The sequence below is a fragment of the Callospermophilus lateralis genome, chromosome 11 (genome assembly GCF_048772815.1).
Source record: "Callospermophilus lateralis isolate mCalLat2 chromosome 11, mCalLat2.hap1, whole genome shotgun sequence".
Classification (NCBI taxonomy): Eukaryota; Metazoa; Chordata; class Mammalia; order Rodentia; family Sciuridae; genus Callospermophilus; species Callospermophilus lateralis.
Genome location: NC_135315.1, coordinates 115183056 through 115196130, shown reverse-complemented (window position 1 = coordinate 115196130; position 13075 = coordinate 115183056). Strand labels below are relative to the sequence as shown.

Genomic DNA, 13075 nt, shown 5'->3' with positions numbered 1-13075 from the left:
ATAAATTAAAACTTTTGTAGTCAGACTTCTGCAGAGCTAAATAAACCTGTTTTGGAGGGCAATGACAAAAGTAGTATTTAATATGGCTAATTACTATTCCTTTCTCTTGTTATCAAATGAGTCAGACCCTACCCCAATAAAATGCATTTTATTTTTGGAGATGTTTCAACTCTCTTTTGAGTGCTTTTAATTTTTCTCTTTTTTTTTTTTTTTACAAATAAAGATCTTATACTCCTGTCTGCAGTTGCAGATGCATTGGATATACCTTACGCCTCCCCCAATTTATCTATTTAGAAACTTACCGTTCACATGGAGTCATGAAGAGACCAATTTCTTACAGCATATTGCCTTCAGTCTCTCATCTGTTGTATTTTTAGTATTATACACTTGATTGCATTCCCTTCTCTTGATCTCTTGTATCATTTGGCAAAGTAGATGAGAAAGATCATTGTGGCCTGGAGCTGCCCTTGTTTCTGAGAAGCCAATGAAATGTGAAGTACCTTCTCCTTGTTGACCTGAAAGTTTGCTCATTCATGAGACCACACTTGTTAATTTCTGAGATAATCAAAATTTGGTCCTCATCCTATAATAAATCACTTAAATTTAGAGGAAAATCTTAGACCTGGATTATGTATTTAATATTTATTGGCCTAAAAGTTGCAGTGTTTAGAGTTTTTACTGAAGATATAATCATTTTTATTAGTTTCAAATATTGTTATCCCCTGCCTGGTAGGGCATCCTCTATCTCTGCTGTCCTCTTTGCTTTCTTTTTAGGGACCCTTGATTATGTGTCCTTCCCAAGAGTTGGTACTCTATATTTAAAATAATACACATGCATAGGATGTGACTTTTCCACATTACTTAATTCTGCTGGTGTAAGTTCTTGTTAATGTCAGCTCAGAGGTTGACCTTGCTTGGCCTGATATCTGTTGTCGCTGTTTTTCTTCCTTCATTAGTCTCTTCTCCTCCGTGTTCTTATCTGTTTCTCAGTGTTTTTCCTTTTTCTTTTGGAAATGCTGGGGATTGACCCAGGGCTTCATGCATGCTAGGCAAACGTTCTGCTGGTGACCCACATTCCCAGCCCTGTTTCTCAAAAATTTACAGAATCCCTTTTTATATTGGACTGTCCATGGCTTACTATCCAGAAACATCTAGAAATCTTGATATCTTGACTCTGATATATTGCAAAGTTTATGAACAGACATTGTGTCAGTGTAAATCTTGCTGCTTGCTTGTAGCATTGAGGCCTGATACTATAAATAATTCTGGTTTCTCTAACTCTTTGAATGAATGTGTTTACCGAGATACTCCCGTTAATTCCCCCATGTAGGTCATAACATGTTTGACTCCGCAGATAGATTGCATTTAGTAACCCTAGTGAATACTCATGTAATACAACGCGATGTCACTTACATGCTGTACTTGTTTTAAGGAGTCTTTGCCAAGTACCATTATGAGCTGTTTAAAAGTTTAACAGAACTTTAATCAAGTGCACATTAGAACTTTTTTTTTAAGGGAGGAGGGGCATTAGGAACATAGATTTTGAAGGACATCTTCCATAATATTCTGACTGCTGCCTGTATCTTGAGAATCGCTTTTATACACACCTAAGCCTCTTTCTTGATTCCTTATCTAGAGTGAGAGCCTTAGAATTTCCTTTGTGGATCTTCTTGATCTCTGGCATCTTCCTTTCCCTCAGTTTCCTAAAGAGTGAGTTTGTTTCTTAGATAAATATTTATTAGACTTTTTGGATGTGCCAGGCTCTGCAGGTGGTATTAAGCAAATAATTACAAAATGCCTTGAATAGGTGAGACTGAAGGGCCTACTGCATTAGAAAGAGCTTGGGCTCTCTTGCTGTGGGCTACCTATTGGGTTTTCTACTCAAGAACTTTGCCCTGACTCAGGGCACACAATTAGGATTGGGCTCTCTGCTTTCCAGGTGTGGAGCCAGAGCCTTTTGAAGTTGGAGACCACCTGATTGAGGCTAGCAGGGAAACTTCACCTGCTGGATAAGCTGCTGGCATTCCTGCATTCCAGGTTGGAATAGGTTGACATGTACTGCTCTAGGGAGTGACTGGTTCAAACCTGAATAATGAGGAACTTACTGATTCTTGAGACTGATTCAAGTTCCCTTTTTTTTAGAAGCCTGGAATTCAAGGCCTACTTTCTCTGCAACTGTACACCCACCCCCGATTCCATCTCATCCAACCCTACTCCTCCACTTTTATCCTTTCTTTCCTGAATTCCTACAGCATTTAGGATTCCAGTCCAGGACTTGGCAAGCCCTGCCTTACTCTGCTACCTTGTTGATCAGTGTGTGTTCACCTCATCAGTCCAACTATGTTGGTTGCATCCACAAGGACGAGTCAACATTGAGCATTTCTTTTTTGAAGAATAAGATAGTTTTAATGTGTCTTTCCATAGAATGTCGATTATATAGAAAAACAGAGCAGAGAAATCTGGCAGAAAACATCTTAATTAAATGAAAAAAAGTTAACATAATCAGGCTGTCTAGAGATATAGCTGTGTGGTGGAACAGACACACTAAGGAGGCCCTGGTTCCATCTAAAAGTAAGACAGCAAGGTGACTCACACCTGTAGTCCCAGTTGACTCTGAAGGATGAGGCAAAATGATCACCAAGTGTGAGGCCAGCCTCAGCAATTTAGCCAGTCCCTGTCTCAAAATAATAATAAGTAGGTTTAGACATAGCTCAGTGGTAGAGAGCACTCCTGGAGCATTTCTATTAAAATTGCCTGCTGCTTCCTTGAGTTGAACTGACACATAATAAAGGTTGAGTAAACATTGGGTCTTGTTAATCTTTGGGATTTGATTTAAACTCAAGGCGTAGTTGGGGAATACTCTTTCCCAGAAATGCAAGTTGGGTATCAGAAGATGACATTTGTTTAGTGTTAGACAGCCTGGTATCCAGCATGTACATCTTCATCACCACAGGAAAGGGGGAGTCTAGACCAGAGACTCAAGAATTTCAGAATTGTGCCTTTAGGATGAATGCCCCAGGTGTGGCCTGAACTAATCTAAAACTTCAGATTTTTCAAAATTGCCCAGTCTTTTGCAAATTAAATAATTGCATGTCTTGGGGCTGGCATTGTGGCTCAGTGGTCGAATGCTTGCCTAGCTAGCACATGCAAGGCCCTGGGTCCAATCCTCAGCACCACACAAAAATAAATAAATAGCTCAGTGACTAAGCACTCGCCTCACGGTGAGGCAGAAGATTAGATCTTCAGCACCACATACAAGAATATAAATAAATAAAACAAAGTTATTGTGTCCATCTACAACTAAAGAAATTGAAAAAATAAAATAAAGGTATTGTGTTCAACTATGACTAACACGTAAATATAAAAAATTGTTAAAAATTATAATTACACGTCTTACTGTATTTTATGGCCTTTGACGTATATACCATAAGTGTGTGTGTTAGAGATGGAGAAGAACCTATAGATACCTTCCGTCCAAGTTTTTAATGACCTCGAAAGGTCATGCCCAATGTCATATAGGTAATAAGTGGCAGAGAGAGATAAGAATTGACGTACTCACCTTCAAACTCAGTGCTTTTTCCAACAATTTGGGGCTAGAGTCTGGCCAATGTTCTCCCCAACTCTTGGTCTTACTCTCCTGGCAGCCTTAAGGTAAGTTTAGTTTCTTAAAAAGAATGTTGTTTTAACAGCATTGTCCTTATTTGTTCAGGCAAATTTAAAACAATGTCTGATAAGAAAGGCAGTCACCTTGACTTTGTTCCTTTTACATTATTTTGAATTTTCCTTTCCTTTCTTCACTCTCTATATGTAAGTTTCTTGTGTACCATGGGGGATTGCTTCTCTAACATGCTTCTCGACTTTTCTAGATGGTAATGACTTGTACCGCCAAGTGGGAATAGCAGTAGATAGCCTTCTGTAGCTCTTCAGGATCTTGGGGAACGGGTGCACACATATTTGAACTTTGCCTTTACTCTTCACATGTGTATTTATTTTTCTATTGAAATGAAACTTCTGTTTTCATTGAGTGAAGTGTAATATTCCAGAAAGAGGCTCCTTGGTTACGCCAGGGCTTCCACACTCCCTGGTGAATTGACAGGTGCCCTGGGACTGCTCTGAGGAATGCCGCTACATGTGGAGGCACTTTGTTTTCTTGTATAAAGTATTCAGAGTTTCTGAGAAAGTTACAGGACATTGATATTTTTACTTTAGCATTTCCCTTATGTGTAAAGTTGTCCTCTTTGGTAGATTTTGCCTGAGGGTCACTCCCCCTAAACACTACTAGAGTTGGCAGTTTCTCCTTTTCTTCTTCTTGCCAGGGGCCATCGCATCTTACTCTTCTCTCAGATGACCCAGATGTTGGATATTCTCCAGGACTATATGGACTACAAAGGTGACTCCCCTTGGCCACTACATCATCTGAGAATCATAAGGGGTGTGGGAAGGTTACCGAGGAAAAGGTTAAAGACAAGAAGGTGAAAAGGCTGAGGAGAGTGGACAGTGGTGTGTGAAGCAAGGATCGACAGCAGGGTAGAGACGCATGGGCAGAAGTAACACCCACATTCTCACCAGGTGATACAGGTGATGGGTATGGAGCAGATGTGAAAATGTTGAGTGGCTTCAAAAATGTGTGAGTCGAGTTTCAGTGACAAACACTTGCAGTGTCTCTCGACAGTTCAGCAGTTATGTACTTATTCAGGATTAGTAAGAAAATGAAGATTGATAGTATGGAGATTTCACAAATCAAGCAGGGGGAGGGTAAGAGCAATTATTTCTGCGACAGTAGGGAATGTAGGCAGTTACTTGAGAACTCTGCTTAATATATAATAAAATTGATGTGGGATAATGGGACAAAGCTTGAACAGAGGTTGATTTTTGAGCCTGTGGGAGATTATCAGCCTCAGAAATAACTGTTTTAAAGTTTAGTTGAGAGTGGTCTCTCAGATCTACTTGATGCCCCCCAAGTACTGCAGTAACTGGACACTTCAGCTACTGGCACATTGAGGAATCTCGAGTGCCAAAACATGACTTGAGATTGCAATTTCCCTTCCTGACCTGATGCGTGGTGACAAGTGGAGAGCCCTAGAGCTTCACTGAAAAGTAGGTGCTGGGTCATCAGGCAGGCTCCCAAGTGCTTGTCTTACTGCTTGCCTAAGTCAGGATTGTGTCTCAGCAGGCACCAACTGCCAGCATGTGGATATTTAGGGTGGCCTGGGAAGAGTCAAAACCAAATATTAACTCTGCAAATGCCAAAGACTTTGGCTGCCTGTGTTTTTAAAACCCAGGATAGTGTGTTATGGTGATTTTTTTTTTGGTGAAGTGATGAATTGTTTCCCTAAATTTAGATCTTTCAGACTGGGGTTGTGGCTCAGTGGTAGAGCCCTTACCTGGCATGTGAGAGGCACTGGTTTGAATCCTCAGTACCACATAAAATAAGAAACAAGATCAAGTTATCAAACAGTTGAGATCTTTCCCTTGGGCTTTATTGAAAGTAGGGCAGGCTTGGGTTGGAAAGGACAAATAGGCATTGGCTTAGGAATGACTCAATTATTTTATTTCCTAAGAGTCCTTGCAAAGAGTAAGGACCTGTGTGTGGTTGTTGTCTTCTCTGTGTAAAGGCTACAGCTATGAGCATGTGGAAGGTTCTGTGAGAAGCGAAGAGAGACACCTGGCCATCAAGAACTTTGGACAGCAGCCCATCTTTATTTTTCTCCTGAGCACCAGGGCAGGTAAGCCCAGGGGTGTTGAGGAAGCAGACAGGCATCCCACCACTGGTACGTTTTCCCCTCATTCTCTGAAAGGTGAGGTTCTTACCAAGGAGTATTGAAAAGGAGAGAATCGAGGCACTTACGTGGCCTAGTACTGGACTTCTCTTGTGGAGCTCTTTTCTGTTCAACCTGTAAAGCTGTCATCGTGAGAAGTGAGGCTGAAACCTGGGCCTGTTGGAAAGTAATTCTAATCCACTTAGACCACTGACCGGGAATGTCCTGTTTTGTTTTGTTTTTAATTTTAGGGAAAGTTTTATTCACATTCATTTATTCTCTTTCCCAGCCATGAATTTGGAAAATAAGATAATCTCTTTTCTAGTTTCCCTTCCTCCAGGAGTACCTCTGGAAGAGTGTTATAAAGTTTAATAAAGATTTGTTGTTTAAAATGTGACTAGAGTGAAACTGACAGCTATTTATGATTATTATGGTATTGTCCATATGACTTAATCATAAATAAATGACACTTGTGGTGTTTTGCCAGTTGCTTTCATATAGTATTAAATAATTTGAAATTAGTTTGGGGAATTGGAATTTTTCTTACATTCTGAATCAAAAAGCCCTAAATTAATTTTGAATTCATAATCTAAGTTCATGATCTTATTTTTTTGATGGTAATCCTGATGGAATAGATATAGGAACACAAACAGGAATGGTGTCCTTGATGAAAGAGAGATTAATGTCCTTATGGAACAAAAGGTCACCCTTATGTAGAAAGCACTTAGTAAGTGCTTTGTACTATATGGGTCTATAAAAGAAGTGTTAGATATGATCCTTGAGTATCAGGAGATCATTTCTCCAGTGTGTGTCTTACCTCTCTCTTAAAGCCAATAATAAGATACAATCAGATTCCTTTGGTCCAGTCTCTTCCCAGGTCATATACCACACCCTGTCATTCAGTCCCGTTGTCTCATGATTAGTCTTAGGGGAAGCTCAAAGGATCTGGTCAAAGGCATGGTCAGTGTTGGGAGAGGAATTCCATTTATGCGTTTAAGATTTCATTTTTCATATTTAGAAAGCAAATGTTGGAAACATCTAAAATTAATTAATCTCCTTGGAGGCCTTAGAGTAGATTATCTAGGAGCTGAAGCCATCCTGGACATTAGCCTTTTCCACACACTGACTGTCATACGTGCCGTCATGTTGCAGCTATAGATGTGCCGCATTTTCATTCAGTGTTTCCTTCCAGCTTTCCACGAGGTTGTTACCACATATTGCCGGCAGATGCCAGCGATAGCTTAGGAATATGTCCCAAACAACTAAATGCAGCTTAAAATATCATCTTTGGTGAACAAGGGCTGCACTAGCCACTATTAACTCAAGAGAAAGATAATTCTTATGGAACACAAATAGATTTTCAAATGAGATGACTGCCTCGATAGTTAGCATACAGTGGATAAAAAGGTTCTGGAGCCTGGCACAGTAGTGCATGCCTATAGTCCCAGCTACTCAGGAGGCTGAGGCAGGAGGATGGCTTGAGCCCAGGAGTTCAAGGCTGGCCTGGGCAACACTGTGAGACCCTGTCTGTGTCCCAGGAGTAATGACCTCAGATTCTGGAATACGGGATGGAATCCTGACTGTTTCATCTTCTAGTGGTGCAACTTCAAATAAATCCCTGAATCTAGCTGTTTCCATTTCAGCATCTGCAAAATGAGAATAGTGCTAGCAAGGGCACAGGGTTGTTGTGAGGGTTAAAAGAGTCAACACATGTAAAGTGCTGTGAGCAGTACTTGGCAGTAGTAAAGTAGAAGTGTAGGTCTTATTATTGGGTATAACTTAGCCTGTCTCCGTATTCAATCATTAGTATTTCTTTATTCCAACTTTGATTTTATAGGAAGACTTCAATGAGAATGTTCCTGCCTGGCTTGTCTTACATCCAGACAGGAGTTAGTAGTCCTTGTGGGAAGGAACCCTTCGTTCAGTTCTTGGAACAAGCCCTTTTAGGCTTGATTTAGCAATGAGCTCCAATGACCCTAGCTAGAGTGTGTTCTGTACAGTTTCCACATTAATCAAAGAGAAGCCTTTGGTTTGCTTCTTAAAATTCCTGAACCCAAAGTGCTCTTTTGGCCTTTTCCTGCACCATTGGAGAAAGACCAGAGAGTTGTTGCATTGAGTGTTCTTGTCTTGAACTGATTTTACGACATCTTCTTTGATCAGTGTGGAAACCAGTACAGGAAGACACTATCAGGTTTTCTCCAGTCAGAGTCAGGTATCATCTGCTCTTCTCATAGCTAGCGTCAGGTCCTCCTACCTTGTTGAAGCTGCAAGTGTGGTCATGTGCATTTCGTACTGCCCACTGCAGACCTCTCATTGTTTTAAGATATATTTTTAGTTGTAGATGGGCACTGTTTTAGTCAGCTTTTTCACCTCTGTGACCAGAACCAACTGTGGAGGAGGAAAGTTTATTGGAGGGCTCATGGTTTCAGAGGTCTTAGTCCATAGAAGGCCAACTCCATTCCTTGGAGCTCCAGGGGAGGCAGCATCATGGCAGGAGTGTGTGACTGAGGGCAGCAGCTCACATCGTGATCAGAAAGCAGAGAGAGAGACTCCACTGTCCAGATACAAAATATATACCCCTTAGCCATGTGCCTGGTGAACCCCTTCCTCCAGCCACACCCACCTGCCCCAGTTACCACTCAGTTAATCCCATTAGGCATTCATTCACTGATTAGGTTAAAGCAATTTTCCAGTCATTTCTCCTCCAAACCTTCTTGCATTGTCTCACATGTGAGCTTTTGGAGGACACCACATCTAAACCATAACAGATGATACCTTTATTTCATTTATTTTTATGTGGTGATGAGGAAGGAACCCAGTGCCTCACGTGTTCTATCACTTGTGTTCTGTCACTGAGCTATAACTGCAGCCCCCAGACCTCTTATTTTTGGAGCTGTTTTCTGAAAGAACTTGTGTCCTTATTCACAGACTGAAGCAAAATCCAATCAAGGTTTTCAAACAAATATTAAATGGCTTCACGCAATTAACTTAAGCATTCTTTTCTTTTGCTTACCTCTCTTTCTGTTATAGTTGATAATTAAATTTTCCCAGTTCACACAATGAAAGGTGAGGTAGCACTTTGACCACTGTAGGGTGGTCAAAACCTGAATTTGGGGGCAGAAATGTCAGTTTGAAGGATGAAGCCAGTCAGTTGGACTGATTTCAGATTTTCAGGATGACCCAGTCCTCCCTTGTGTGTTTCTAGTTCCTTATTTGTGTGTTGCTGATCATGCTCCTTTTTTGTATGGTTTTTAGGTGGAGTTGGCATGAACTTAACAGTAGCAGATACTGTTATTTTTTTTTGACAGTGATATTAACCCTCAAAATGACTTGCAGGCAGCTGCCAGAGCTCACTGAATTGGCCAGAACAAGTGAGTGAGTTAGACATTGGCACCTTTCTGCTCTGTTGGCTTGCAGCTGTGCATTGGGGAGAAAGGTGGACAGGGTAGTCCTGACAACAGTGCCACGTTGGAGTTGAGAGACCACTGGGTTTGAACCCCAATGTGCTGCTGGCTTGTAGAGTCATGTTGGGGGATCAGTGGTCACATGATCAGTTCAGACTCACTTTGTTGCACAGTTAAATTCCAAAATGATTAGAAAAAACTTAGAATTTATTTAGTTCATGTTTCTCATGATAGATCCTAATTCAGTTTAAAAATGAAGTTAAAGCCAGTGGGTGCACATGCCTGTAATCATTATCAGCATGGGAGACTCAAGCTGGAAGATCAAGTTTAAAGCCAACCTTGCAACTTACCTAAACCCTGTCTCAAAACTTTTTTTTAAGGCTAGGATATAACTTCATGGTAAAGCTCCCCTGGGTTGGGTTCCCAGTACCACAAAGAGGAAACAAAGTTGTGTTCAGCTACCCTTTGACTTGAGGTAACATGCCTGCCAGGGGTTATCCTGGCTACAGATGTAGGCCCAATAGTGGTCACTTCATCTTCCTTCCTCTTACTCTTTTGGGGAAAAGTTCAGAAAGAAGTTGAGGCCAGATTTCTCTAACAAATGCTCAGGTCCCAATGAGCAGTGTCCTTTTCATTGTTCCCTGAGTGTGGCATTTGGTTCTGCTTCCTTTTAGGTGTATCTTCCTGGCATGCTTTTTTCCCCAGCTTTGCAGACTCATAACACTGCTCTCATTTGACTCCCGTACAGGGCTGTGGAAGTGATCCGGCTGATTGGCCAAGACACCGTGGAAGAAATAGTTTATAGGAAAGCAGCCTCCAAACTGCAGCTCACCAACACGAACATAGAAAGAGGCCATTTTACTCTGGGAGCCCAGAAACCTTTGGCTGATACTGACCTCCAGGTAAAATGTGTTCTTTTTAGAGTCTCATGATTTATAACCAGCACTCTCTGTGGATGAGAATGCAAATAAAAAGGACCAGCATTAACCACTCATTGTTGCAAATTACACATTTTTTCATTGGCCTAATTCTCACCTTCTTAGTACCTAACTACATGCAAGGTGCCATACTAGCTAAAACTGAGGGTGGCATTTAAAGGCAGAGAAAATAGAATAAAGAGAATGAGCTTTGAACCATCTAACTTGGATTGAAATTCACATCTTATCCCTTATTGGATATATGACTTTGAGCATGAAACTGAACATCATGGATTAATCTCTTCATGGCTTCTAAAGATGAGTGTGCCACGAGTTACCTCAGAGAGAATTTGTTTTAAGTTCTTTTTTCTTCTTCCTTTTTTTTTAAAATCCGTGATGATTAGTTCCATACCTCCTCCTTAATCCCAGACCCTTTGAGTAGTGACTTACAGTACTCATTCCATACTCAGAGATGAGTGAACAAGATTAGGAATTCAAAATTATGCCATAGGACATAGGGGTGAAAGCACTAGAGTTAGTTTGCTTGAAGATGGAAAAATTAGATGGGAGTCAAATGCTGGCTTAGAATATTCTAGAGAGCTCTCTTTTGGTAGGAGGCCTTTGAAATAAAATTGAACCTATATTATAATATACCCCAGGTCCTTTTGAGGGATTAGATGCAGAGAGATCAACCCCTAGTATCTAGCATGATTCAGGCATGAAGAGAGTAATAAATGTCTGACAAAAGGTAGTAGCTGTGGGAAGGTCTGCTGTAGGAAACTGCAGAGAAATGACAGGAGTTGGCTCTTGTTTTGAGGCAGGCAGTGAGAGAGAGCAAGTTCAAAGATGGCTTTAAGCCTTTAAGCCTGAAAGATGAGAGTAGAAAGTAGGAAGATAGGGATAGAAATTAGAAAGATGAAAATAATGTAGGCTTTAGTCAACAGAGTTTGTATTAAAAATCAATATAAATTATTGTTAGAGGGAGACTCAGAAGAGAAAGGAATTAGAAAAGTTTGCAAGAAAAACCAGGCCTTAAAAGGATCAGCTTATCAAACAAAAAATTCAAGAGGTATGTGAAAGGGGAAAAATTACACAGTATCACAAGCAGAATTATCAAATTCACAACTAGCCCATGCATGAGTTAAAAATGTCAATTTTCTCACATATGTATCTTTACACATCAGCATTGGAGACAGGGATGGTGCTGTTTTTGTTAGGGAGTCATTGACCTGCAGGAAAGGGTCACAGATTTGGGGGTACTAGAACCTGAAAGAAGAACCCTAGGTTTTGTTTGTTTGCTTGATTTTTGTTTATCTTAGAGAGTAACTGTGGAGTCTTTGGCCTTTTCTGTTTTGAGTCTTCTGCATGCTCATCTGTCATGGTGGCCGGGCAGGCTGTGCATTTTATTTTCACACTATTGAAGAGGCAATTTCAAATGGAAGGTGAAGGCTTGAGAGAGAGGTACGTGTACACTGTAGGTGTCTAAATACACTTCTTCACAGGACCTTGGGGGAGGAGCTCATCATGGGCTGTTGTGAAGGCACAGGCATCAGGAGTTAGAGGAGATGAATTCTCAGATGCTCGACGCTTCCCCAGTGGAGGGAGCTCCAGGCATTCAATCAGGGGTTTCCCTGTGACATTGGCTGCTAGCACATCATTGTGAAATGCACAGGCACAAACTTTGCCATGGGACCAGATCCTTGGGCCAGTACAAACTATTGGCTGTGGGAGAGGACCTTGGTGGGACTTCCTGCCCAGGCCATGGCAAGAAATCACATTCTGGTTCTGTCTTGATTCTTTCCTCGCCACCAGACTGTGAGTTATTTATGGTTGCCAAGAACAAGGGTGATAACTCACTGCCTTGTCTCAAAATACAACAGGACATTTTTTTAAGTTATTAAAAGAATCTAATAGTAAAAGACGTGGTTCTGGTTTGACAGATCTAAGCAGTATAGAGCAGTGAAGGCCTGAAAAAGGAAAGCAGGTTCCTTGTCTTACCAGGAGAACACAGCAGAAACAGAGAGCAGATAAAGATGCGGTGAGCACTTATTGAATGCTTACTGTGTGCTAAGCATGTGTGACGCGCACTTTTTTCCAGTTGTTTCAGAAGAAGAATAACAAAAAAATGAGATAGACGTCTTTATCTCCATCTTAAGAAATTTTCCAAACATCAGGTTCATGACTGTAATCCGAGCACTCTTTAACTTCCAACTACATGCTCTTAGTTACTGTAATAAAGTGGTTTTCATTTAAAAAATGGGTAGTTCCTTAAAGACACTTTGTGAGTGAGCAGTAGCGAGGGAAGCCAGGAGACTTAGTCCAAGGAGTGGAAGGGGGAAGGGTCCCAGTATGGACTGAGCCTCATCATGAATACTTGGCTTTCTTCTGTTTTGGGTACTAAATGCCAAAGCCATTTGGCTTGGTTATAAATATAGGTACACCAAGGTTAAATATAAATATATCAGGTGTGGTTTTGCTTAGTTTTTGTCATAGTTTTCATCTCAGGTATTTTCAAGCTGAAGTTTCCAAATTACAGAATAGGCAATCTAGAGATAACTAACCAAATCTAAAAGGGCAGAATGAAAATGAAGTCCCATGATGTGGATCCCAATTGGTTCAGAATTCCTAAGAGAGAGTACTTAGGGAGGCGGAGAGTTGCAGGTAGCAAGTGAAGCCAGGTAACATATCTAAGAGTCTGGTTCCTGCAGCCGTAGGAAGTAGGCTGAGTCTGTCCCCTAGTGGGAGCAAGAGGGCAGGATGGGGAGTGCCCCAGGACTGTCCAGGGAGATTGAAATTGAGAAAGGCTTGGGGTCTGGTGATCAGGGTGGTCATGGTTTTGCCAAAGTGGGTACCGTAAAGCACTGTAGTAGCAAAGTGGCTTGGCAAGGACAGGTGGCAGCTCATGGTGAGATGAGGTGTTCAGTGGCACCTTCTCTTTAGGGTTAGTTTGGCAGTGGGAGAGGTAAGAAGGTAGCCAGCAGGGTCTCTGACTTCT

The 13075-nt window shown here is 41.2% G+C and overlaps 1 pseudogene; it reads left to right on the top strand.

Annotated features, from left to right (window-relative positions):
• Positions 1 to 13075, top strand: part of LOC143410770 (chromodomain-helicase-DNA-binding protein 1-like) — a 51287-nt pseudogene that overhangs the window by 18052 nt on the left and 20160 nt on the right.